At 42.6% G+C, this 25550-nt stretch overlaps 1 protein-coding gene across 16 annotated transcripts in view; it reads right to left on the reverse strand.

Moving 5' to 3' along the window:
* Positions 1-25550, reverse strand: part of LOC144606790 (disks large-associated protein 2-like) — a 583035-nt gene that overhangs the window by 163906 nt on the left and 393579 nt on the right. For 13 of the 16 annotated variants that reach the window (XM_078423155.1, XM_078423154.1, XM_078423161.1 and 10 more), the window contains one exon: positions 24351-24428. The exons of the other annotated variants lie outside the window; for them this stretch is intronic. The gene's annotated coding sequence lies outside the window, so the exon portion shown is untranslated. The remainder of the gene's footprint in view (positions 1-24350; positions 24429-25550) is intronic. 16 annotated transcript variants of the gene reach the window in all.

Genomic DNA, 25550 nt, shown 5'->3' on the forward strand with positions numbered 1-25550 from the left:
GGCAGGCAACATCACTGGAAAATATTGGTAGATGACGTTTCGGATCAGGGCCCTTCCTTAGACTCCGACTGAAAAAGGTCCAGATCCGAAAAAGTTACCTATCCGATATGCTGCCTGACCCGTTGAGTTACTCTAGCATTTTACAGTATGTCTTGCAATGAAAACTATGGTATCTTTGGAAGCATGACAGTAAGCCTGAGTGCTTTCATGCATGGGAGACTAACACCATTGGGAGACTGACACCATGGGAGTCCAACACCAACACATGCTTGCACTGACCAATGACCACTGTATCAAAACCAGCAGCCAAACGAGCCTGAAGGTTGCAAAGGATTCTCAATCAAGCACTGCTGATTGTGTGGATTGGAGTGTAAAGTAGCTAGTAGTTTCACAGTGGTCTGATAATCTTCCATAAATTGGGAATAGGGGGTCACAGTCAATGGAATTGTTCTTGAATGGATTCTTCAGAGACTAGCAAGCGGGAAGTAGGTTGTTTAAGCTGCCTCCTCCCTTTGTCCTTCCTCCTCTCTCCACACCCTCCTGCTCACTCTGTTTCCCATTTCTATGCTCCTGCCCCTCTGCCTCCAGTATTTATTCACAAAATGCTGGAGTAACTCAGACTTGCAAAGGCCTGAGGCTCACTCTCATACCGGCAAATCCATATTGCACAGAGTAAACCACACAGAGCCACACTCAAGTCCGCTGTGTGCTACACAACTCCTCCAGTCAACGAAGGAATGCTAATCTACAGCAATGGACACATTTTGTGTGGCACCATGGCTTATGTTGCACAACACTGTCCACCCGTGCTTGGACACCAGAATCACAAAGCATGTTGTCAACAGACAGACCACATTCTCCATTGCCATGGTAACTCAGAATGCACTGCACAGATCAAAAGCATCATGGCCGCGGCCAAGATACTGGGCGCTGACATGGATTATTCACTGCTCTTGTCACTAACCAGCTGCAGGTGAGGGTTTGGAATTCATTATGGTTCTGAGACATGGAAATGTTACCAAACACTACCCTCAAAGTAATGAAGCCAATGACGCCCTGTACTCACATGGAAGATAACAAACCTAACAAAGACGAACGCTCTTCCCACTTGTCTGAAGAAAGGTCCCAACCTGAAACATCCACTGTTCATTTCCCTCCATAGATGCTGCCTGGCCCTCTTCGTTTTTCCAGCAGTTTGTGTTTTGCTCTCCTCACTTGCTGGTCTTCAGTAAGAAAGCATGAACTATATCTGTCTCCCTTTAAAGAGAGACCATTGGTTACCTCCCTTGTAGATTGCAAAATGCAGTTTCCAAATAACTCAAGCATCAACCTGAAAAGAGGCAGTTGTATAAAAGTTCCTTTCCAAGGTCATCTTGACTATCTCTGCAAGTACACCGCGTGTCCTGCTTTGTTGCATTTAAGGCAACAACTGATGGTTAATATTTCAAGAGTCAAGAGAGGCAAGTGTTCTATTGTCATATGTACCAAAATGGAACAATGAATTTTTACTTGCAGCAGTACAACAGATACAGAACATAGTACTCTGTAAAATCTGTTCACTCCATAATAAACAACAATAAAAGTTCAGTATATATATCAACACACACACATTTTATATACATATATATAGATACAGATACATTTATATATACATATATATACAATATATACATATATATACATACAGTATATATACATATATATACATACATATATACATATGTGTGTGCGTGTTGATATAAATATACACTGAACGTTTTTGATATTTGTGAATTGATACACAATATGATATATATATATATGATGTTGATATATGATATACATATATGTTTTTGCCTTTGAACTAATATTGTTTTATACATATATATATATGCACACACACATGTATACATATGTGTGTGTGTGTGTGTGTGTGTGTGTGTGTGTGTGTGTGTGTGTGTGTGTGTGTGTGTGTGTGTGTGTGTGTGTGTGTGTGTGTGTGTGTGTGTGGTGTCTGTGTGTGTGGTGTCTGTGTGTGTGGTGTCTGTGTGTGTGGTGTCTGTGTGTGTGTGTCTGTGTGGGTGTGGGCGTGGTGCATGTAAAACAAAATTAGTTCAAAGACAAAAAACAATCCCCCAAGTCTATGTATCCCCCAACATCTAGTCTCGGAGCTTATTTGGAGGTTGTAATGTTTAATAGCCGGATGGTTGTAAGGAAGAAGCTGCCCCTCATGAATCTGGACCTTACAGTTTTCCGGCTTCTCTACTTTTTCCCCAATGGCAGGAGTGAAATGCACATGTGGCCGGGGTGGTGTGGGTCTCTGATGATGCTGGCTGCCCTTCTGATGCAGCCACTCCCTTCGATGGTGGGGAGATCAGAACCAGTGGTGGACTGGGCAAAGTTCACTACTTTTTGCAATTCCTGAGCATTTGAGTTGTCAAACCTGGCAGGCAACATATAATATAGGTACAGTTTATATGGAAAATAATAATCAAAATGGTTTGGAGAAGTTGTCTGTGAACTTCATAGCAGGAGTTCCTCAGGACAGGGTCCTAGGTTCAGCTTTGCTGCTTCTTTGGCGACCTTCCCTTCCATGAGATGTTCAGGAGTAATAATGCCTGCTGATGATTCATTTGTTTTACAAACTCCTCAGAAAAAGAGGCAGGCCTTGCCTGTGTACAGCAAAACCTTCAGAAATCCCCAGGCAAGTTATGTTTCAGTCGCACCAGTGCTCGACCATCTGCAATAAGTGCAGTTCTATCCATTTAACCTTTACATTCAATGACATTGCTATGACACCTACCAACCACATATGCGAGTTCAATCCTGAGCAGAAAATTAATTAGACCAGCCATATAATTACTGTGGCTACAAAACTATATTCCACAAGGGACTTACCACCTGACTTCCCAAAGCCTTTCCACAATTTATGACATGCCTGAAGTGTAATGGAATATTCTCCACCTGCATGGTTGACTACAGCTCTCAAGAAGCTTGACAACATCCAGGACAAAGCAGCTTATTTGACTGACTCAATCTGAAAGAGTCACTCAACCACCAATGCACCTCTGCTGCAACATATCTAATCTACTAAATGCGCTGCAATTAGCCATCTTCGTCATTGTGACAAGATCAGCCAACCGACAACATCTTCAACCAAGAATGAGGTGTTGAACCAAGGCAAGACTTACACAGTAAATGGTGGAGCCTGGGAGAGTGTCGTTCACCAAAGAGATCTGGGGGTACAGGTGCATGGATCCCTGAAAGCAGCGAGTCATGTGGAGAGTGTGGTAAAGACGGCTTTTGCAACGTTTGTCTTCATTGGGAAGGGGAATGAGTAGAAAAGTTGGGACATCATGATGCAACTGCACAAGTCTTTGGTGAGGAAAGACACAAAATGCTGGAGTAACTCAGCGGGACAGGCAGCATTTCTGGAGAGAAGGAATGGGTGACGTTTCGGGCCAAGACCATTCTTCAGACTGAAGGGTGGTGACCCGAAATGGCACCCATTCCTTCCTACCAGAGATGCTGCCTGTCCCGCTGAGATACTCCAGCTTTTTAAGTCTATCTTCAGTTTAAACCAGTATCTGCAGTTCCTTCCCACACAAGTCATTGGTGAGACTACATTTGATACATTGTGTGCTATTCTAGTTGGCCAGCTGTAGGAAGGAAATCATAAAGTTGAGAAGGGTGCAGAAGAGATTCTCCAGGACATTAGCTGGGCTTGCGGACTTGATATAGGGAGAAGTTGGATGGTCGAGGATTCTACCTTTGGAGCATGGGAGACTGATGATTGAGATCATCTAGTGTACCACATAAATAAAGTGAATGCTCACAGTCTTTTTCCCAGTGTAGAGGTTTCTAAAACTTGAGGGCATATGCTTAAGTTCAGAGGAGAGAGATTTTAAAGGACCCTCAGGGGCAACTTTTCATTCACAGCATAATCTGCATCTGGAATGAGCTGCCAGAGGAAGCTATAAAAGTGGATATAATTATAACTTTTAAAAGACAATTGGACAGATATATGGATAGGAAACATTTTGAGCGATGGGCCAAATGCAGGCAAATGTGATTGGCCCAATGTTCAAACCTTGTTGGTACAGATAAGGTGGGCAGAAGAGCCTGTGTCTGTGATATACAGCTCTCTGACTATAAGAAGGAACAGTGTCCCCCATGGCTCACTCAATAACTTCACAAGAGGCAATGGAGGATGGGCAATAAGTGCCAGGGGCGATGATATTTCTCAAATGAAAAAAAAAAACTTGTCCCAAAATGTAGCTTCACCAATAAACATGACTTGAAAGTAAAACCAACGTCAACATCATAGGAATGGAACTGAAAAGTAGAAACGTTATGCTAAACATGTACCAAACGTTACTTAGGCCAGTCCAAGCGAACTGGGTACTGTTCAGATTTCTTTGTTATGAAACATGCACGGAGGTCCTGGAGAGGCTGAAAAAGGAGCGATGCAAGGAATCCAAATTTACACTCATGCAAAAAGGGAGAACTATCTGTCTCTCTCTCGACCCTTGAAATGACGGTGCTAAATTATTAAAGGTTTTGTTATAATAGATGTAGATCCAAAAACTTATGAAGAAAAGCAAAACCGGGGGGGGGGGGGGGGGGGCATCAGTGTGAAGATACTCACCAATGAATCAAATGGGGAATTTGGAAGAAACTTGTTCATCCCGAGAGGGAGCATGGGCTTCCCACTACCTCACTGAGTCCTTGAGGCAAACAGTCGTGCATTTACAACGAGGCTAGAAACTGGTATATGGTGGAAGAATAAGGGGATGATGGTGATAGAACTTGATGAAGAAGTGTGGAACAAAACTCAAATGGAGCATGGACGTCACTGAAGAAGCTGAAGAAGGGTCTTGACATCGAAATGTCATCCATTCCTTCTCTCCCAAGACGCTGCCTGTCCCGCTGAGTTACTTACTCCAGCATTTTGTGTTTGTCGACAGGCATAAACTAGTTGGGCTGAAAGGATTGCATCTGTACGGTAATTTTATATAAGCTTTTCGTTTCCTACATGAATCATTTATAAAAATCGGGAACAACATTAATCATCACTAATCATTTCAACATTAAGAGAACAGGCTGAATATAGACTCCTCATTACATCTACGTTCCCCTCCCTTCTCCTCCCCCTTCTCCCGGGAGCCTACTGAAAATTTGTCCATCAATTTCAATCATCTCCTTGCCTTGAGATGAAGATTACAATGACCTTGCTGCAGGCAGAAATTGAAGGTATTTAGGATAGTTTATCTTGTTTCTTTTGTAAAAAAAAAAAGTCATTTTGCTTCAACTTAAATGTGTGTGACTGCATTCGTAACTCTGCTGAGAGTGTGAAACTGAATGAGAAAGGTCAATTGGATTGTGAATAAGATCATTGATTGTCGAGCAGACTGTTTATTCCCTGTGGGACAGGCAAGCAGGTACAAGATCTCTGTGATACTGTGTACTGTCCGGAAAAAAACAAAACCACTTTTGTATATAACTTGCTGATTCTTCTCTGGTCAAGCAGAAATCTCGGTGAGAAATTATTTGTTGGGAGAATATGTAATAATTAAATCTTACAAAGAGTGTGTAAGAAGGAACTGCAGATGCTGGTTTATACCGAAGATAGACACAAAATGCTGGAGTAACTCAGTGGCTCAGACAGCATCTCTGGAGAAAAGGAATAGGAGGCATTTTGGGTCGCGACCCTTCATCAGACCCTTATAAAGGAGTTCTTATAAAGGAGATATTTTTACATTTCAAAAATGTTAGTTCAAATGTTATTACTTTTGAAAATTAAAACAAAAATGCTTTGTTTTGTTTAAATTGTTTACCTGATTTTTTTTGTGTCTGATTTTCCTCCCTGGCACTCCAGTCCATGAAAATGAGTGTGTCGGAGCTTTTTCCCAATCATCCAAGGTTAAGGTTGTCTTCAGTTCATCAGGTTGTGTGCTCAAGTTCTACTTCAGAGGTTTCATAAGGTCATAAGTGACAAGAGTAGAATCATGCCAATCAGCCCATCAAGTCTACTCTGCCATTCAATCATGGCTGATCTATCTCTCCCTCCTAATCTCATTCTCTTGCCTTCTTCCCATCACCTCTGATACCTGAAAATGACTGGCAATTGATGCTGAAAGGGTTGACGGTGGACATGCAATGGAAGGCATTTAAAGGTCGCATGGATGAACTACAACAAGTGTTCATCCCAGTTTGGCAAAAGAACAAACCAGGAAAGGTAGGGCATCCATGGCTAACAAGGTAAATCAAGGATAGTATTAAAACAAAAGATGAAGCATACAGATTAGCCAGAAAAAGTAGCATACCAGAGGACTGGAAATTCAGAGTCCAGCAGAGGAGGACAAAGGGCTTAATTAGGAAAGGGAAAATAGATTATGAGGGAAAACTGGCGAGGAACATAAAAACTGACTGCAAAAGCTTTTATAGATATGTGAAGAGAAAAAGATTAGTTAAGACAAATGTAGGTCCCTTGCAGTCGGAAACAGGTGAATTGATCATAGGGAACAAGGAGATGGCAGACCAATTGAACAAATACTTTGGTTCTGTCTTCACTAAGGAAGACATAAACCGTCTGCCGGAAATAGCAGGGGACCGGGGGTCAAATGAGATGGAGGAACTGAGGGAAATCCAGGTTAGTCGGGAAGTGGTGTTAGGTAAATTAACTGGATTAAAGGCAGATAAATCCCCAGGGCCAGATAGGCTGCATCCCAGAGTGCTTAAGGAAGTAGCCTCAGAAATAGTGGATGCATTAGTGATAATTTTTCAAAACTCCTTAGATTCTGGAGTAGTTCCTGAGGACTGGAGGGTAGCTAATGTAACCCCACTTTTTAAAAAGGGAGGGAGAGAGAAAACGGGGAATTATAGACCAGTTAGCCTAACATCGGTAGTGGGGAAAATGCTAGTCAGTTATTAAAGATGTGATAGCATCACATTTGGAAAGTGGTGAAATCATCGGACAAAGTCAGCATGGATTTACAAAAGGCAAATCATGTCTGACGAATCTTATAGAATTTTTCGAGGATGTAACTAGTAGAGTGGATAAGGGAGAACCAGTCGATGTGTTATATCTGGACTTTCAGAAGGCCTTCGACAAGGTCCCACATAGGAGATTGGTGTACAAACTTAAAGCACACAGTATTGAGGGTTCAGTGTTGAGGTGGATAGAAAATTGGTTGGCGGACAGGAAGCAAAGAGTAGGAATAAACGGGTCCTTTTCGGAATGGCAGGCAGTGACTAGTGGGGTACCGCAAGGCTCAGTACTGGGACCCCAGTTATTTACAGTGTATATTAATGATTTGGACAAGGGAATTGAATGCAACATCTCTAAGTTTGCGGATGACACGAAGCTGGGTGGCAGTGTTAGCTGGGAGGAGGATGCTAGGAGGCTGCAGAGTGACTTGGATAGATTAGGCGAGTGAGCAAATGCATGGCAGATGCAATATAATGTGGATAAATGTGAGGTTATCCACTTTGGCGGCAAGAACAGGAAAGCAGAGTATTACCTGAATGGTGAATGATTAGGAGAAGGGGAGATGCAACGTGACCTGGGTGTCATGGTGCACCAGTAATTGAAAGCAAGCGTGCAGGTGCAGCAGGCGGTGAAGAAAGCGAATGGTATGTTGGCATTCATAGCAAGAGGATTTGAGTTTAGGAGCAGGGAGGTTCTGCTGCAGTTGTACAGGGCCTTGGTGAGACCGCACCTGGAGTATTGTGTGCAGTTTTGGTCTCCTAATCTGAGGAAAGACATTCTTGCCTTAGAGGGAGTACAGAGAAGGTTCACTAGATTTATCCCTGGGATGGCGGGACTTTCATATGAAGAGAGACTGAATAGACTAGGCTTGTACTCGCTGGAATTTAGAAGACTGAGGGGGAATCTTATAGAAACATATAAAATTCTTAAGGGGTTGGAGAGGCTAGATGCGGGAAGATTGTTTCCGATGTTGGGGGAGTCCAGAACCAGGGGTCACAGCTTAAGGATAAGGGGGAAGTCTTTTAGGACCGAGATGAGAAAACATTTCTTCACACAGAGAGTGGTGAGTCTGTGGAATTCTCTGCCGCAGAAGGTAGTTGAGGCCAGTTCAGTGGCTATATTTAAGAGGGAGTTAGATGTGGCCCTTTTTGCTAAAGGGATCAGGGGGTATGGAGAGAAGGCAGGTACAGGTTACTGAGCTGGATGATCCGCCATGATCATATTGAATGGCGGTGCAGGCTCGAAGGGCCGAATGGCCTACTCCTGCACCTATTTTCTATGTTTCTGTTTCTATGAACTAATCAAGAATCTATCTATCTCTGCCTTAAAAATACCCACTGACTTGGCCTCCACAGCCTTCTGTGGCAAAAAAATCCACAGATTCACATCCTCTGACTAAATAAATGTTTCCTCATCTACTTCCTAAAAGAACGTTCTTTCATTCTGAGGCTCGGACCTCCAGTCCTAGGCTCTCTCACTAGTGAAAACATCCTCTCCACATCCACTCTAACCAAGCCTTTCACTATTCTGTATGTTTCAATGAGGTCCCCCCTTGGAGTGTGGGAGGAAACTCCAGTGAGTACAGGCCCAGTGCCGTCTAATGCTCATCATAGATTAACCTACTCATTCCTAGGATCATTCTTGTAAACCTCCTCTGGATCCTCTCCAGAGCCAGCACATGCTTCCTCTGCTACGGTGCCCAGAATTGCTCACAATATTCCAAATGCGGCCTTACCAGCGCCTAATGGAGCTTCAGCATTACCTCCCTGTTTTTGTATACAAGCCCTCTTGAAATAAATTAGAGTTTGCTTTCGACTGAAAACCTGGTGCAAATAACTTTGTGTAGTAAAAGTTCGCTGCTGGATGTACTGCTGTCTTTCATTTGAGAAAGCACTCTTTTCTTGGAAAGATATTAAAATATCCACAGCATTTAAAGAGTTAACTTGAGTGGGCCATACCAACCATCACCTAAGACCATTAAAAACAGATTATCCAGACAATATGAAATTGCTGCTTGTGGGAGCTTGTTATGCTCACTTTGGCTGTGTTGCCAATTGTGACTCCCCCAAAATAATGTATTTCTCTGTCTGTAAGGGGAGACAACTGTTCTTTTTTCATGTTGCCTCCTATGTTATTATGTACTTGCTGGTCATTTATCCTTGCTCATCATCGCTTCACTTAAGTGACACCTCATCCATCATTTCTTTTAAGGAAATGCTTTTTGAGGTTTTGGACATTCATTTGCAAAAAAAATGTACTGCAGAGAATTAGTATGGGAGCGAGGTGTTTTGTACATACCTATAGTTTACATCAAAATGGCAGTGCCAATAAGGACATTCATTAATTGCCACAGATGGGTACGCAGGCTGTCATTGGGTATTTTTAAAGCAGAGAATGACAGTTTCTTGATCAGTAAGGGTGCCAAAAGTTATGGGGAGAAGGCAGGAGAATGGGGCAAAGAGGGAAAGATAGATCAGCCATGAATGAATGGTGGAGTAGACATGATAGACTGAATGACCAATATCTGCTCCGATGACTTATGAACTTATGAACTTAAGGAAGCAGTAGACTTAAATATATTTGATGTAAAGACTAAATGCTGCGTCACAAAAATGGAGGATTGGTTTACAGTTGGTTTACAGGGCAGCACGCTGGTGCAGCGATAGAGTTGCTGCCTTACAGTGCCAGGGGTCTGCGTTCCATCCTGACTACGGGGGTGCCTGTACAGAGTTTGTACGTTCTCTCTGTGACCTCCCAGCGTTTTCTCCAGGAGCTCCGGTTTTCTCTGGGAGCTCCGTTTTCCTCCCACACTCCAAAGACATACGTGTTTGTAGGCAAATTGGCTTGGTAAAATTGTAAATTGTCCCTAGTGTGTGTAGGACAGTGTTAGTGTGTGGGGGTCGCTTGTCGGCACGTATGGGGTGGGCTGAAGGGCCTGTCTCGGCGCTGTATCTCTAAACTAAACTAAACTAAAAGTGATCTCTGTTGATATAAATCACCACATTGGTCAGAATAACTCCTGCTAAACACGTTATCCTAATGACTGGAGAAGCAGGAATCATTAATACAGGAGAAGCCATAAAATTTTCAATGAGCAATATCTTTGCACTAAACAACTGCAATTCCATTGCTGCTTTTATTATTCAAAATAAATAGGCTAAAACATTCAGTAAAATATTAATGAAAGTAGGAATCTCATCAGAACATTTTCACCAATAATATGATCACATATTTCCATCATTTACAGCCCATTAGTCCAGCAATTATTGTAGGTAAGAATGGTTGTTGCTTACCAGATATTTTGGGGAGCAATACAAGTTTGCTCCTTTCAGGCAATGTGATAAAACAAAAGCTACATTCACCTTGTGGGAGCAAGGCAGTGAGTCGCAGAGTGATACAGTGTGGAAAAAGGCCCTTTGGCTCTTGTCCCAACATGTCCCAGCTACACTAGTCCCACCTGCCCGCATTTAGTCCATATCCCTCCAAACCTGTCCTATCCATGTACCGGTCTAACTGTTTCTCAAACGTTGGGATAGTCCCAGCCTCAACTGCCTCATCTGGCAGCTTGTTCCATGCACCCACCACCCCTTGTGTAAAAAAGATACCCTTTAGATTACTATTACATTTTTTCACCTTAAACCTTAAGCCTATGTCCTCCGCCTTCCATTGCAAAGGAAGAAGCAGCAATTGTCTTAAGTAAGTCATGCGCTGCAATTAAGGAGCCTTGAACCAGCACTGGAAACGTAAAAGGTTTGTTGAGCAAAGCTGCCATCAGGTTTGGAATTAAAGAGTATGAAAATTTGGTGCCTCTGGCCACGCGCAACAAAACCTATTACAAGCCTTCAGGGCAAGGAGGCATGCAGCTGCAAACCTCTACATCCACAGTAAATACTGGCATGGGATGAGGTGACTGGAAACAGCCAGTTATTAGTCAGCTGTGACCATGCCAGGTGCAGCCAACTCACCAGCCAGTGAGACAAGAGCCAGTGGAATCCCAATAGGTCGTCAGTGAATCTCCGCGAGTAGTCAATTAACACTCGCGGCAAACCTCTGAGGAGAAGTCGGTCAGGTTGCAAATGTCTTAAACATGGCTTAAGTGCCAACTCAAGCTGCCAACAGTACAGATATTTCAGTGGAAGTAAGTAGCAGTGTTTACTGGAATGTTTTCATCGGTTAAGATTCAGGCAAATTCTAGCCAAGGAAAGTAATAGATAGTAATAGTGTGCTTGGGTGCAGATGGCAGTTTGAGAAGATTTATTACACACGTAGATGGTCCCTTAAGAAACTGTGCAGCACTGATGCTTCACACAAAACTTTTGGTGCTCACCTTTTTCCCCATCCCCGCAGCACTTAATCAGGCATTGTCTGTATGGCGATAATCACTGATCTGTATGAAAAAAATGTATTTCACTGTACCTTTGGTACACGCGACAATAAAAGAACCATTGAGATGAAATTCCAACAAACTGGCCTTGATATTAAAATCTCCCTCCAACTAAGACAAATGGGATTTTGAATCACCACAGCAAGTCCCCTACCCTTCCTTGCATGCCATGCACTTTGGCCCCTGCCTTTTCCACAGCAATGACCGCCTGGGCTACTGAACATTTTTACTCATTTAATTCAGAATCCCACAGTGCAGCTGGGTGGTCACTTTGTCATTTGCTGCCCACGCACGTTACCCAAGATTTCATAAGTGATCGGAGCAGAATTACGCCATTCAGCCCATCAAGTCTACTCCACCATTCAATCATGGCTGATCCATCTTTCCCGCTCAACCCCATTCTCCTGCCTTCTCCCCATAACCCCTGACACCCGTACTAATCAAGGACCTACCTGTCAATCTCCGCCTTAAAAATACCCAATGATATCCTCCACAGCCATCTGTGGCAATGAATTCCTCCCTCTAACTAAAGAAATTCCTCTTCATCCCTTTTCTAAAGGTGCGTCCGTTAATTCTGAAGCTACAGCCTCTGGTGGAAATGTCCAGTTCAAACTCACAATGGATAAAGGCAGGAGTTTCTCCCGACACTAGTGCACTATCAACTACCCAACGATGCCCATGGGCTGGGAGTATGGGTACTTCTACCGGCTCTTTGAAGAAGCCTTCAACGTCTAATACTCAAGCACTTACCCCAAACATTCTTCCATTGTAACGTTACACAGAATTGGAGACACTATATAATGCAACAAATTGTCATTGAAGATGGCACGTGTAATTGTTTCATTGTTAGTAATTCACAGGATGAACAACCATTTAGAAACTTCGGGGGTAGATTTTAAAAACCCACAAAGCAAAATGTCCTTACACTTAAACAGTTGCCTGTGAAACCGTGATGGCATTATTGGATTCCACTAATGATAATCAGCAGCATCTAACACAGAAAACATTCAATCAAGTTTTTAAAGAAACTGCTTTGTACTTATCAAGATGATTGTACCATTGTCTCATGATGTTCCTGAGTAATTTGAACACAAACACAACTGTGGCCAGGCACTTCAATCAATACAGCTCAATAATTCTATTCCTACATTTGGAGAGCTTCTCAGATTGCGGCAGAGAAAGAATAATTTGAATAACTGTGTGTTGCATCAGCTGGGAGAACATTAATTGAAAACTTTTCACTGGACAAGTGATAAACAATTGAATCTTGTTCTTGACGGAAGGTGTATTTAACCCTTAGTACTGGGTAGAAGGCTTCCACCTTCAGTACTTCTCCCTTGTTAAACACAGATGGGATGTTTAGTTCAAGGACAGAGAGAACGAACCAACCATGCATACAAATTGCTTTTCTGAAGGATTTTCTTTTAAGATTGAATAAGCACAGGCAGGAGAATAATAATGTCCTCTCTTTCTGATGGCTGTTAAAGGTCGTAACTCACATGTTTAATGAATAGTTATAATTTTTAAACAGTTCTCAATTGACCTGAGAGCTTGGCGATATAAATGTTGTACTTGACTGCAAGGGGGTGCTGTTGGTGCTGAGTGCATCATCCGTTCAGATTAGATGCGAAGACAAATTAATGCCATATTTTTACTTCTTGAATACTTAAGTTGTTTGGTGTTACTTCAGAAAGGTTTGGAATTATTTATGTTTTCAAGCAGAGAGGCCTTCTAGTATGTATTGCTGATCTCTATATATAAATTGCATTCATCATTTCCCACATGACAACCTCACCACCTTAAACCTTGGACGCAGTGAGGAAGTCGTAGTTTGGGAAAGGTAATACATTTAGTTGAAATTTCAATTGAAAATCCAACAGACTTTGCCATGTACAGCCTGCTCAAGATGAAGTGCTCTTGATATGGTACAACTTCACATCCCTTGTAGGATCCGTGGTGTACAAGCTAAAAACAGTACAATAAATTTAAACTACAAAACGGGCAATAAGCAAGCTTTAGAGTTTAGAATTTACTTTAGACTTTAGAGATACAGCGTGGAAACAGGCCCTTCGGCCCACCAAGTCCGCGCCGTTCAGCGTACACCAACATTATCGCACATACTAGGGATAATTTACAATTTTACCTAAACCGCTGCCCGTCTACTCACCCACACCCCGATCCGTGACCATATCACCCCCGTCCTTTACAAACTCCACTGGCTCCCCATCCCCCAGAGAATCCAGTACAAAATCCTCCTCATGACCTACAAAGCCCTCCATAACCTGGCCCCATCCTACCTGACTGACCTCCTCCACAGGCACACTCCCACCTGCACCCTCCGCTCTGCTGCTGCCAATCTCCTATCCCCCCCCATCCGGACCAAACTCAGATCCTGGGGGGACAGGGCTTTCTCCATCACTGCTCCCACCCTATGGAACTCACTACCCCAAACCGTCAGAGACTCCTTCTCACTCACCACATTCAAAACATCACTGAAGTCTCACCTGTTCAGTACTGCCTTCAACCACTGAAGGTCACCTCACCTTCTGTCTCCTTTCTCTGTTCGTTTACTTCTTTATCTATTTATTCACTTCCCTATGTTCTTTAAATCCCTGTAAAGCGTCTTTGAGTGTATGAAAAGCGCTATATAAATGTAATGCATTATTATCATTATTATTATTAATAAACTAAACCGGTATGTCTTTGGAGTGAGGGGGGAAACCGGAGCCCCCGTGAAAACCCGGAGAAGACCCACGTGGTAACAGTGGGAACGTACAGACTCCGTACAACAGCTATAATCAGGATCAAACCTGGGTCTCTGGCGCTGTAAGGCAGCAACTCTACCGCTAGGCCACCGCCAAAATAAGCTAAATAAAACAAAAAATATTTTTACGCCCTTAGCCTTACTCACTGCTTGCAAATTACCATAAGTGCAGCTATTTTTCCATCTCACCTATTAGTTGTAACTATTTATCATGTTCTTTAAATCACAAAGAAAACTGCCACAAAAACATTGCTGCCACAGAACTTCAAACTTTAATTGAAAAAGCTTTGCTAGCTTAATGTGCGGCAAAATTAAAAAAAATCCCAAATTTGATAGCTTGAGTGTTGCTGGGATCTGGCGACTTTTCTGCAGTTGACTTACAATAGACAATAGACAATAGACAATAGGTGCAGGAGTAGGCCATTCAGCCCTTCGAGCCAGCACCGCCATTCAATGCGATCATGGCTGATCACTCTCAATCAGTACCCCGTTCCTGCCTTCTCCCCATACCCCCTCACTCCGCTATCCTTAAGAGCTCTATCCAGCTCTCTCTTGAAAGCATCCAACGAACTGGCCTCCACTGCCTTCTGAGGCAGAGAATTCCACACCTTCACCACTCTCTGACTGAAAGAGTTCTTCCTCATCTCCGTTCTAAATGGCCTACCCCTTATTCTTAAACTGTGGCCCCTTGTTCTGGACTCCCCCAACATTGGGAACATGTTTCCTGCCTCTAATGTGTCCAATCCCCTAATTATCTTATATGTTTCAATAAGATCCCCCCTCATCCTTCTAAATTCCAGTGTATACAAGCCCAATCGCTCCAGCCTTTCAACATACGACAGTCCCGCCATTCCGGGAATTAACCTAGTGAACCTACGCTGCACGCCCTCCATAGCAAGAATATCCTTCCTCAAATTTGGAGACCAAAACTGCACACAGTACTCCAGGTGCGGTCTCACCAGGGCCCGGTACAACTGTAGAAGGACCTCTTTGCTCCTATACTCAACTCCTCTTGTTACGAAGGCCAACATTCCATTGGCTTTCTTCACTGCCTGCTGTACCTGCATGCTTCCTTTCATTGACTGATGCACTAGGACACCCAGATCTCGTTGAACTCCCCCTCCTCCTAACTTGACACCATTCAGATAATAATCTGCCTTTCTATTCTTACTTCCAAAGTGAATAACCTCACACTTATCTACATTAAACTGCATCTGCCATGTATCCGCCCACTCACACAACCTGTCCAAGTCACCCTGCAGCCTTATTGCATCTTCCTCACAATTCACACTACCCCCCAGCTTAGGATCATCTGCAAATTTGCTAATGGTACTTTTAATCCCTTCGTCTAAGTCATTAATGTATATCGTAAATAGCTGGGGTCCCAGCACCGAACCTTGCGGTACCCCACTGGTCACTGCCTCCCATTCCGAAAGGGACCCATTTATCCCCACTCTTTGCTTTCTGTCTGTCAACCAATTTTCTATCCATGTCAGTACCCTACCCCCAATACCATGTGCCCTAATTTTGCCCACTAATCTCCTGTGTGGGACCTTGTCGTGGTGTAATATGTTCTGTTTGTTAGCACTCCCGTGAGATAAATGAAACGTCTTTGGTATGGTCAATTGGTTGCTTTGTTGAAAAACACCTACTGTGGCCGTCTGAATGACCCTTTTGTAAATGCTTACTCAAATAATAAACTATGCCACCAGAGCACCGTATTTGAGCAGCTTGATCGTTATCTGACATATATATGAAAACACATAACTGAACGCTAGGAAGGACCTACAAGGATTAAGGCCAAGATATATTTCTGCCATAAATGTACACGCATTTTTTAAGACAGGTAACTTCTTGATATTGGTGGCAATGCTACTCCAAACACACGACAGCTGAAAATTACTCTAAATATCTGTTGTTCGACTCCGACACCACATTCATATCCCCTTGTAATACAATGTGCCAGATGTCGCATGTTGCAACTGTTCTAATGAACTCCAATAAAACTAACACTACCTCGATTTAAACACAAAGTGCTGGAGTAATTCAGCAGGTCAGACAGTATCCCTGGAGAGCATAGATTTCAGGTTGGGCCGAGTCTGAAAAAGGGTCCCGACCCGAAACGTCCCCCATCCTTTTTCTCCAGAGATGTTGCCTGACCCACTGAGTTACCCCCAGCACTTCATAATCATAATCATGCTTTATAAGCCAAGTATGTTATGCAACAAACGAGGAATTTGATTTGCCATGCAGTCATACCAATAAAAAGCAACTTTGTGTCTATATGTGGCATCATCTGCAGTTCCTTTCTACACTATTTTCTCTAGAGATGCTGCCTGACCGCTGAGTTACTCCAGCACTTTGTCTTTCTTCGTAAACCAACATCTGCAGTTCCTTCTTTCTAGTACTTACACTTATTCATTAATGTGAATCCCAAGGATGTATGCCAACTGCTGGTGGTTCACACACACAAGCTGGTTCACACACACAAGGTTACACAAAAGCAGTTTCTCTTTAAGCTATAAATACCACCGGGTGGCACCGCACAATGGCAGCCTCGCCAACAGTCTGTCTCGTCCTTTTCTTTCTTTATTGTTTTTATTATGTTGTTAAATGTACGTTTCAGTGTATCTTTAGCTTTGCATTATGTGTGTTGGGGAAACTTTTTTTAATCTCTTTCCTCAACGGAGATGCAATATGTTTTTCCATATCGTATCTCCATCTGCGCTGCAGCCTAACATCGAGGAGCTGGCGGCCTCCTACTGGGGATCAACTTCGGGAGTTCCAACCGCGGGAGCCTGCAGACTTAACATCATGGAGCTGGCGGTCCCTTCGTCAGGGATCAACCTCGGGAGCTCCAACTGCGGGAACATGCGGACCTAATATCGCGGAACTCACTGCCCCTTGGTTCGGGATCGACTTCGGGAGCTCTAAGACACAGGAGCTTTGACCGCCCCGGTCGCAGGAGCTTCGGTCGCCCTGATGCAGGAGCTTTGATCGCCCCGACTGCGGATGGTTCGACTGCCCTGTCCGCGGGAGAATAAGGAGGAAAGATAAGACTTTATTGCCTTCCATCACAGTGAGGAATGTGGGGGAGCCGCTGTGGTGGATGTTTATGTTAACTTTGATGCAGTTGTGTGCCTTGTTGCTTTTTCCTGGTATGCCTGTACGGTAAATCAAATTCCACTGTACCTTAAATGGTACACATGACAGTAAAGGACTATTGAACCATTGAAAATCTACCCCAAACAGTCCTCAGACAGGGCCGATGGAAGTGATCACTTTTGCCTTGTATTTCATTTCTTTGAATCCTCTTGCTTAATGAGTGCGAACATAGGAGTGTGAAAACCATCTGTTGCTGGATGTGTGCTTTTGACTTAAGCACTGAAGAACTCATGGGTGGCCAAGTGCAGGAACTGAATAAAAAGTAAAGCATCTCCTGTCACTTAAGAGAAGCTGCTCACTAGTGCGAAGTGCTAAGAGATACCAGCGTGAGATTCAATTACTGCAAAAATAAATTCAGGATAGTCACACAAAAGGTTTGCAGCAAGCCCTCTCACAATAGATAGTTTGGTTTAGTTACGTAACCCTTGTTTTTCCCTCTCTCCATCCCTCCCCCTTCCCAGTTCTCCGACCAGTCTGACTATCCCCAATTACATTTTATCTGTTTGCCTTGTTGTTAACTTCTCCTCGCTAACAATGAACTATTTTACATTTTCCTTGATCTCCATTCCCTTTGTCCCATTTTCGCACCTTACAATTCCTTATCAATGTATCTCCCTCTCCCCTGACATCAGTCTGAAGAAGGGTCTCGACCCAAAATATCATGCATTCCTTCTCTCCAGAGATGCTGTCTGTCCTGGTGAATTACTCCAGCATTTTGTGTCTACCTTTAGTTTAGATTAGTTTAGTTTAGTTTAGTTTAGTTTAGAGATACAGTGTGGAAACGGGCCCTTCGGCCCACCAAGCCCACATCATTCATAGTAGTTCTACATTATCCCACTTTAACATCCTACACATTCTGGACAAATTACAGGAGTCAATTAACCTACAAACCTGCACGTATTTGGAATGTGGGAGGAAACCGGAGCACCCGAAGAAAACCCATGCAGAGTGCAGCAAAAATTATTAGATGAACAACCCAATTGCCTGGACAAACAACACAAAGAAATGAATTCAAATCTACCACAGCAGCAGTAGAATTATCATTCAGTTAATAATGTGGAATTGGAAACCAGAACTATCAGTCGTCATAAAGTGTAGGAAGGAACTGTCGATGCTGGTTTACACCGAAGATAGACACAAAATGCTGAAGTAACTCAGTGGGACAGGCAGCATCTTTGGAGAGAAGGAATGGGGGACGTTTCAAGTCGAGACCCTTCTTCAGACTGAGAGTCAGACTCCCTGACTCTCAGTCTTAAGAAGAGTCTCGACCCGAAACGTCACCCATTCCTTCTATCCAGAGATGCTACATGTCCCACTGGGCCTTCATAATGTCACAGGGAGAACTTAGAAACTCCGCACAGACAGCACCCGAGGTCAGGATCGAACCCGAGTCTTTGGCACTATGGGGCAGATGATGCTGAGAATATGGGACGATGATGGAGGCAAGAAGATTGTATTGAAGGGAATGAGCACTGGGCACCTCCTAGAGTTACAAGATCTGGCATGTCGACAGAAGCATGTCCACATGTACGTGAGCCTCAGCAGTAAAGTGTAACTAGGATGAGCAACCACAGTGTGAAGTAGAAATGAATCATACATTTTACTTTTTAATTGGTGGCGAAGGAGTTGGACAGATATTAGATACCATATACTTTAATATTGCCACTTCCATTCTGTCTGATGTTTATCTAATATTGCTGATGTTTCAATCTATATAATGCAAAATGTTGCATGCTGCTTTATTGCATGTTGATTCTCATTTATTAGATTTTGAAAATGAACGTAATGAATCCTTTATTGTTAAAAACAGGGGAAATAAAAATGATCTGTTGTTCCTTGTCAGTTCATCACCAGGGCTGTGGTGCATGATATACTTTGCTTTATGATGAAGAATAAAACCAAGATTACATCAACCTACTGACAGCACCATTCCCACTTTGAGTCTGACAGGGGATTTCTTCAGTTAAATAATTAGCACATTGAAATGCTATTATGAACGTTAGTCACAACTGTAGCTTGTACATCAATGAAATTAATAAATTGCATTATTCACGCTGAATAAAATGTAGGCCCTTTCTCAGTGTTCATTAGATTGGTACAACAGCCACATCAACTAAAAGGCTGTAGGTAAAAGCATTACCAATGGCAGATTAACTGCCAAATATACAGAAATCTTTGAAAGTGGCAGAACAAGTCGATGGAAGATTGTTAAACAAGCTTACATGATCTTTGTCTTCACAAATACAGCGTGGTTACAATAGCAAGAAAGCCATGTTAAATTGCTAAAAGTCACTCATCTGAATTCAGCTGGAACATTATGTCCAGTTTTGAACACTGCATTCTTTGAAGGATGTGAACGCTGCAGTTTGGAGGAGATTTACTAGTGTGTACTAAATGTTGTGAGAGAAAGGTGGTGGTGCAGCCAAAATTATTAGATGAACAACTCAGTAGTTGCCTTGACAAACCTCACAAGGAAATTAGTTCAAATCTACCACGGCTGCAGTGGAATTATCAGTCTTCATAATGTTCACCATAAAAATTGTCATATTATCATTAAAAAAATCATCTGGTTTACTTAAGCCCATTAAGGAACAAAGAAGGGTGCAACATTATGAAGACCAATCTAAACTAATCCTACCTGCCTGCACATGATCTGTATCCCTTTATTCTCTGTTTGTTCGTGTGTCTGTCTAAATGCCCCTTAAACATCGCTATCATAAGTGCTTCCACCACTTGCTCTGTAAGTCCATTGCAGATACCTACCACCTACTACTTTCATTCTCCTTGAAGCTTTCCCCTTTTACCTTACAGCCATCCCCTTTAGTATTTGACATTTGCACACTGGGGAAAAGGCTCTGACTATTTACCCTGTCTGTCAGGATGATGCCCTCTGAGTTGTGGGCATTTTAGAGAACACAATCCATGCTTGTCCAATCCCTCCTTATAGCTAATACATTCTCATCCAGGCAAAATGCTGGTGAATATCTGCACCCACTCCAAAGCCACCACATCCTTCCTACAGTGTAGTGACCAGAACTGTGCTTTAACTGTGTCTGTCTAAGACTGTATCATTGCTCAAATCCTGAACTGAACTTTCCTCTGTACAACTCAGCACCTCACTGCCAACAATCAGTTCACTGGACTGGAATTAATTGACAAAATGGTGAGAACTATTCAATCAATCAAAGGCACAAAGTGCTGGAGTAATTCAGCAGGTCAGGCAGCATCTCTGGAGAACATGGATGGATAATGTTTCGGGTCGGGACCCTTCACCAGACTAATCTGCTGAGTTACTCCAGCACTTTGTGTCTTCTTTAGTCTCTTTTTGTGCAAATCAGCATCTGCAGTTCTATTGTGTTTACATCTTCAACTCATCATCTCTGCTCCAGAACCGCGATCATCTCATCCTCAGTTAGCAAATTACAATTAATTGGTATCTCTGCAACTGACCATAGTCAGCTGAAATTTCCTTTCTTAACGTTCCACTGATAAAATGTTTGGCCATCTAATCCCAACAACTTTATACGTTGCCTGGTGGCAAAATGCAGTTGATAATAATCTTGTTTTACCAAGTTGAACACACAAAATGAACAATCCCTCAATGTACATTTGCGTGGACGTTCAATTTAATTTGAACTTGTAAGCTTCCAATATTAGCTGCTTTCTGCCTAAAATTAGAATATTGTTTGCAGTCAACATTTTATTTCTCGTGCTTTAAAAAAAAAAAAAATTCCGTTAGAACAGGTGATGCTTTGGACTTTGCTAGAGGTTGCTAAAAGCAAAGTCCAACAAAGTGAGGGTATTGTTTCAATTGATACTGCTGCAATAGCAGCATTTCACCGTCCGGCGCGGCCTGAAATAGGCCACGGGATTTTTCTCTGCTCGGCGGGGGCTTCAATGTTGGGAGCCACGACCGCCCCGACGTGCAGCAGCAGCGGCAGCGTGTTCGCCCGCACTGGATCGCGGGGCTTGGATCGGCCCGCCGCGGACCTTTCACCGTCCGGCGCGGCCTGGAACGTGGCAACCTCAACAGCCTGACCACGGGAGAAGATGGCAGGGGAAGAAAAAAGACATTCTAGCCTTCCATCACAGTGAGGAGGTGACTGGAGGAGACTCACTGTGATGGATGTTTCTTTTTTTGTGTGTTTTGTGTTGGTTGGGGGTGTGTAATTTGCTTATTTTATTGCTCATTGTTGGACTGTCGGTGACGAAATCTCGTCCAAAAGACTTGTTTTTTGGATGACAAATAAAGATATCCTGAATCCTGAATCCTGAATAGGTGGTGTACACACAGAATGAAATAGCATGCCAGTGATTTCTGGTATGCAATTCATTCAGTTCCTTTCCCCCTGATAATTTAGGAGCTGTACAGCAGCTGTCTCTCTGGCCAGACTGGCCACTATAGCAATGCCTAACATGGCCCTTTGCTACAAAGCTCTATCCCTGGATACAGAGATACCCGTTCCATTATATGATGGGACAAGATGTGTTCCTGCAATCCATCTCCAATTATAACGAGTCTGTCCACATTCAGATGGTTCCACTGCATACCCAATGTCATTTTAATAAGCATATCTTATGTCTTCAGTCCGATGGTACATCTTAGAGCAGCAAATTTCAAAATATCATCCACCTGAAATTTATTAACTTATCTGAAATTATTTAAGCCATTGAAGAATTATGTTAACTGATCGGGTACCTTACATCAAATGCTGAGGATACACAATTTCAAAGATAAACTTTCCTTGACCACAGCCGTTAACTTCAAACTATCATGACTAGCTTCATTAGTGCACTTTCCAAAATGTGGCCTAAAAGAAATGACATTGTGAGTCACTCTGTGCAGTGGGGATGGCCTTCAAGCTTCATCTGTATCAAGGATTAAGTATTGAGATCTATTGTGGTTTGCAAATTTCTGAGCTCTACTTTTGAATTAGGTTTTTTTCTTCCTTACTTCACCCAAAATCCACCAACCAGAAATACAAGTGCAAAGCTACGCTCGACAACTGTTCATGCATGTGGCCGAGAGCTTAACAGTCATACAATCTTCTATTATCTAAAGCTGCAATTCTTAAATGTCTTGACCCGTGATATGAAAACCTCTGTATCAATGTAAAGGTTTTGCCGGCTTCTCCGTGGATTCTGAAAATTTGCGGGGAGATTTATAGAATCTTCTCTCTGAGATTTCACGATTTCCATTCTCAAACAGCTTTCTGCATTGAGAGCTCAGAAAATCCAATTTCCGACAAGCAAGTAGAGAATGAAGAGCTATGATTGAACACTCTGGGAAAAAAACTTCCAACCAAAAGTTCTCCATTTTTTCAAACAAATCTCCCGTGCAGCATCACTGAAGTTTAATCTTCCCTTTCTGAACGCCATTTGAAAGATGGCAGTTGGTGACTGCATTGGCTCCAGAGTCCGGGCAACCTATTCATCTATGAGACCATTTCCTTTTGGGTAAACATTCCTTTAAATTGCCTCAGGGAGAGGTCAAGTGAATTCTGGTCAGTTTTGCAACAATCAATAGTTCCATTCTGTTTATACAGAGTCAGCTACAACAGGAAAGGAAGGTTCAGTCTCTCTGGAGATCAAATTATTTTCAGTGTGCATTCCCATTTTTTGGAACCCTGCCTGATGCAACCAAATGGCTTTCAATCAGCTTGTTACTCATGCTACCCAGAATAGCTTTAGTCCTGGTTGAAATATTGCCTGGTGGGTCCATGTCAAATGAGCAAGGATCGCAAAGGGAGGCAAACAAAAAAATGCCATCTCTTTTGGTGCCCATTCTTCCCCTTTCTCTCCCCAGCCCCTCTCACCCTTCTGCAAATCTCTCCTTTCCCCACTGCCTTACTCTCTCTCCAGACCCACCCCTCTAACAGCAGCAAGAGCGAGAGCCAAGGTTATCCCAGCCATAATCATGCCCCAGAGACACAAAGTGCTGGTGTAACTCAGCAGGTCAGGCAGCATCTCTGGAGAAATTTGACAGGTGACGTTTCAGGTCAGGACCCTTCTTTAGTCTGAAGTCACCTATCTATTTTCTCCAGAGATGCTACCTGACCTGCTGAGTTACTCCAGCATTTTGTGTCTGTCTTTGGTAAAAGCCAGCATCCGCAGTTCCTTTTTATTACATGCCCCGATTGCCGCAGGCTGTTAACACTTTGGGAAGGAGGGATGGAGAGGATCTTGCAACTGATATCTGGGGTTTATCAGAGTGGAGTCTGATGTCTGCGTTCTGACAGAGAATGATCAAATGGTTTTTTTTTAAATCCTGCAAATTGGATAATCTCATTATTTTGGGAACAACACACTGCCAATGAGGGTGCACCCTTTTGTCTGAACACCTTGGTTACAAACCTGAAGTACAGAGAAACAATGGGCAAATTGAGATAGCTGTAACATGCAGTGCATTGCATAAGTAAAGTGAATGAATTGCTGAATGATCTTCTAGTTTTAATCGGCTTCTCCGTATCTAGAGATCTAACCTGCAGTTCACAGGAATCTGAAGAAGGATTACAATAAGTGCAAAAGCTGAATGCATGCCAGAAACCCACAGAATCCCCTTGTTACAGTCAACCAGCTATGAAATCTTATAGTGATTGCTAAACTTTTGTTGTCTTTTCCTTGCATAGACTTTAGCAGACATCATTTCCAAGATAACGAGTTAAGATATCACGCCAGTCACACATGAACAACATAATTCCCCTGCTAAATATTGTTTTCCAAAATCATTTGATCTTCAGGATACCAGCTTGGAACAGATGTGCCGCCATGTTTCTCTTTTGACGACTGAATGTAGCACATGGGCGATTTTATGTTAGTCAGTGGAGTTGCTAATCGTACCGCACCGGTCCCAAGTGAATAACCTGTAGTTTGTTACAGATTCTTGAATCTCAGTGCTATGTCTAATTAATAAAGTGATATAACCAACTCGCGCACACATGAAAAAAACACACACACACACAAAGCCAGAAATAAACATCCGCACAATAACATTGCTCGTCTTCAGAATGGAAACGTAGAATTGTTTAAAACTTGGAATATATAAAACCAGCAAAGTTCAAACATACCATGGAGCAGTCCAGAAAACGGGGACAGGAGCAGTCGCGGTGGAAAGATTGAGAGCAACCTCTTCCTGCCTTCTCCCTCTGTCAATGAAATGGCAGAAAGTCAAGCGTTATAAATAAGCTATGATCCAAATATCTTCTGCAATAGTCATGATAAATACATTATCCTCTTTGTCCTGTCAATAAAAGGATCACTGCCAACCAACTTGATGCTTTAGAAAAAAAATCCAATATTTACTGTACCAACAGAGCAGCCAATCATAAGCTAGCCCATGGAACTAATGAGAGTTTTGTTAATCTATAATAATATATGAATATCATCATACACTAATCAAAAGGAAAAGTACACAATGTGTACCGATTCTTGATGAATGCAAGAGAGAAGCCACACCCCAAATAACAAAACATTGATAAGGTCCTTTTGTGAGTCATAGAGTCATACAGCATGGAAACAGGCTCTTTGGCCCAACTGACCAACACCGACCAACATGCCCTGTCTGAAGACTAGTCCCACCTACCTGGTTTTGGCCCATATCCCTCTAAACCTACCCTGTGTTGTGATCTAACCAAAGAGTTCAAAACACTTTAGAAACAAGGAACTGCAGATGCTGGTTTACAAAAAAAAAGATACAAAGTGCTGGAGTAAATCAGTGGGTCAGGCAGCATCCCTAGAGAACAAGGAATAGATGCCATTTTTGGTAGGCACTCTTCTTCACTTTAGTTTATATAGAACATTCAGCGATTCCTTTTATTGTCTACCAATTGTTTATTGTTTTATTGCTGCTTTCCTGCATATACTGCAGATATTGATTAGGCATCGTACTATTGATGTTTGGAAAGTATTTTCTTTAACGCCTTAATTTCGTAATTTGTTAATTAATTTCCATTACACCAGAACAGGCGTCAGGGGTGATGGCCCTGGGAGAAGGCAGGAGAATGGCGATGGGAGGCAGAGATAGATCAGCCAAGATCGAATGGCGCAGTAGACTAGATGGGCCGAATGGCCCAATTCTGCTCCTATAACTTATGAACTTATGACTATCTCTAATACTAAAGCATGAACACTTGCCAAGTAAAAATGATGGTTAATTTGAGCTACAGATGGACTGTTTGAGCATAACAGCTGGGAGTGTAAACAGTCAGATAAACTGTCTCTAATTTCATTTGGTTTTCTCACACACTGATGAATCAAAGCAACATTAT

This window comes from Rhinoraja longicauda, chromosome 27 (assembly GCF_053455715.1).
Source record: "Rhinoraja longicauda isolate Sanriku21f chromosome 27, sRhiLon1.1, whole genome shotgun sequence".
NCBI classification, from domain to species: Eukaryota; Metazoa; Chordata; class Chondrichthyes; order Rajiformes; family Arhynchobatidae; genus Rhinoraja; species Rhinoraja longicauda.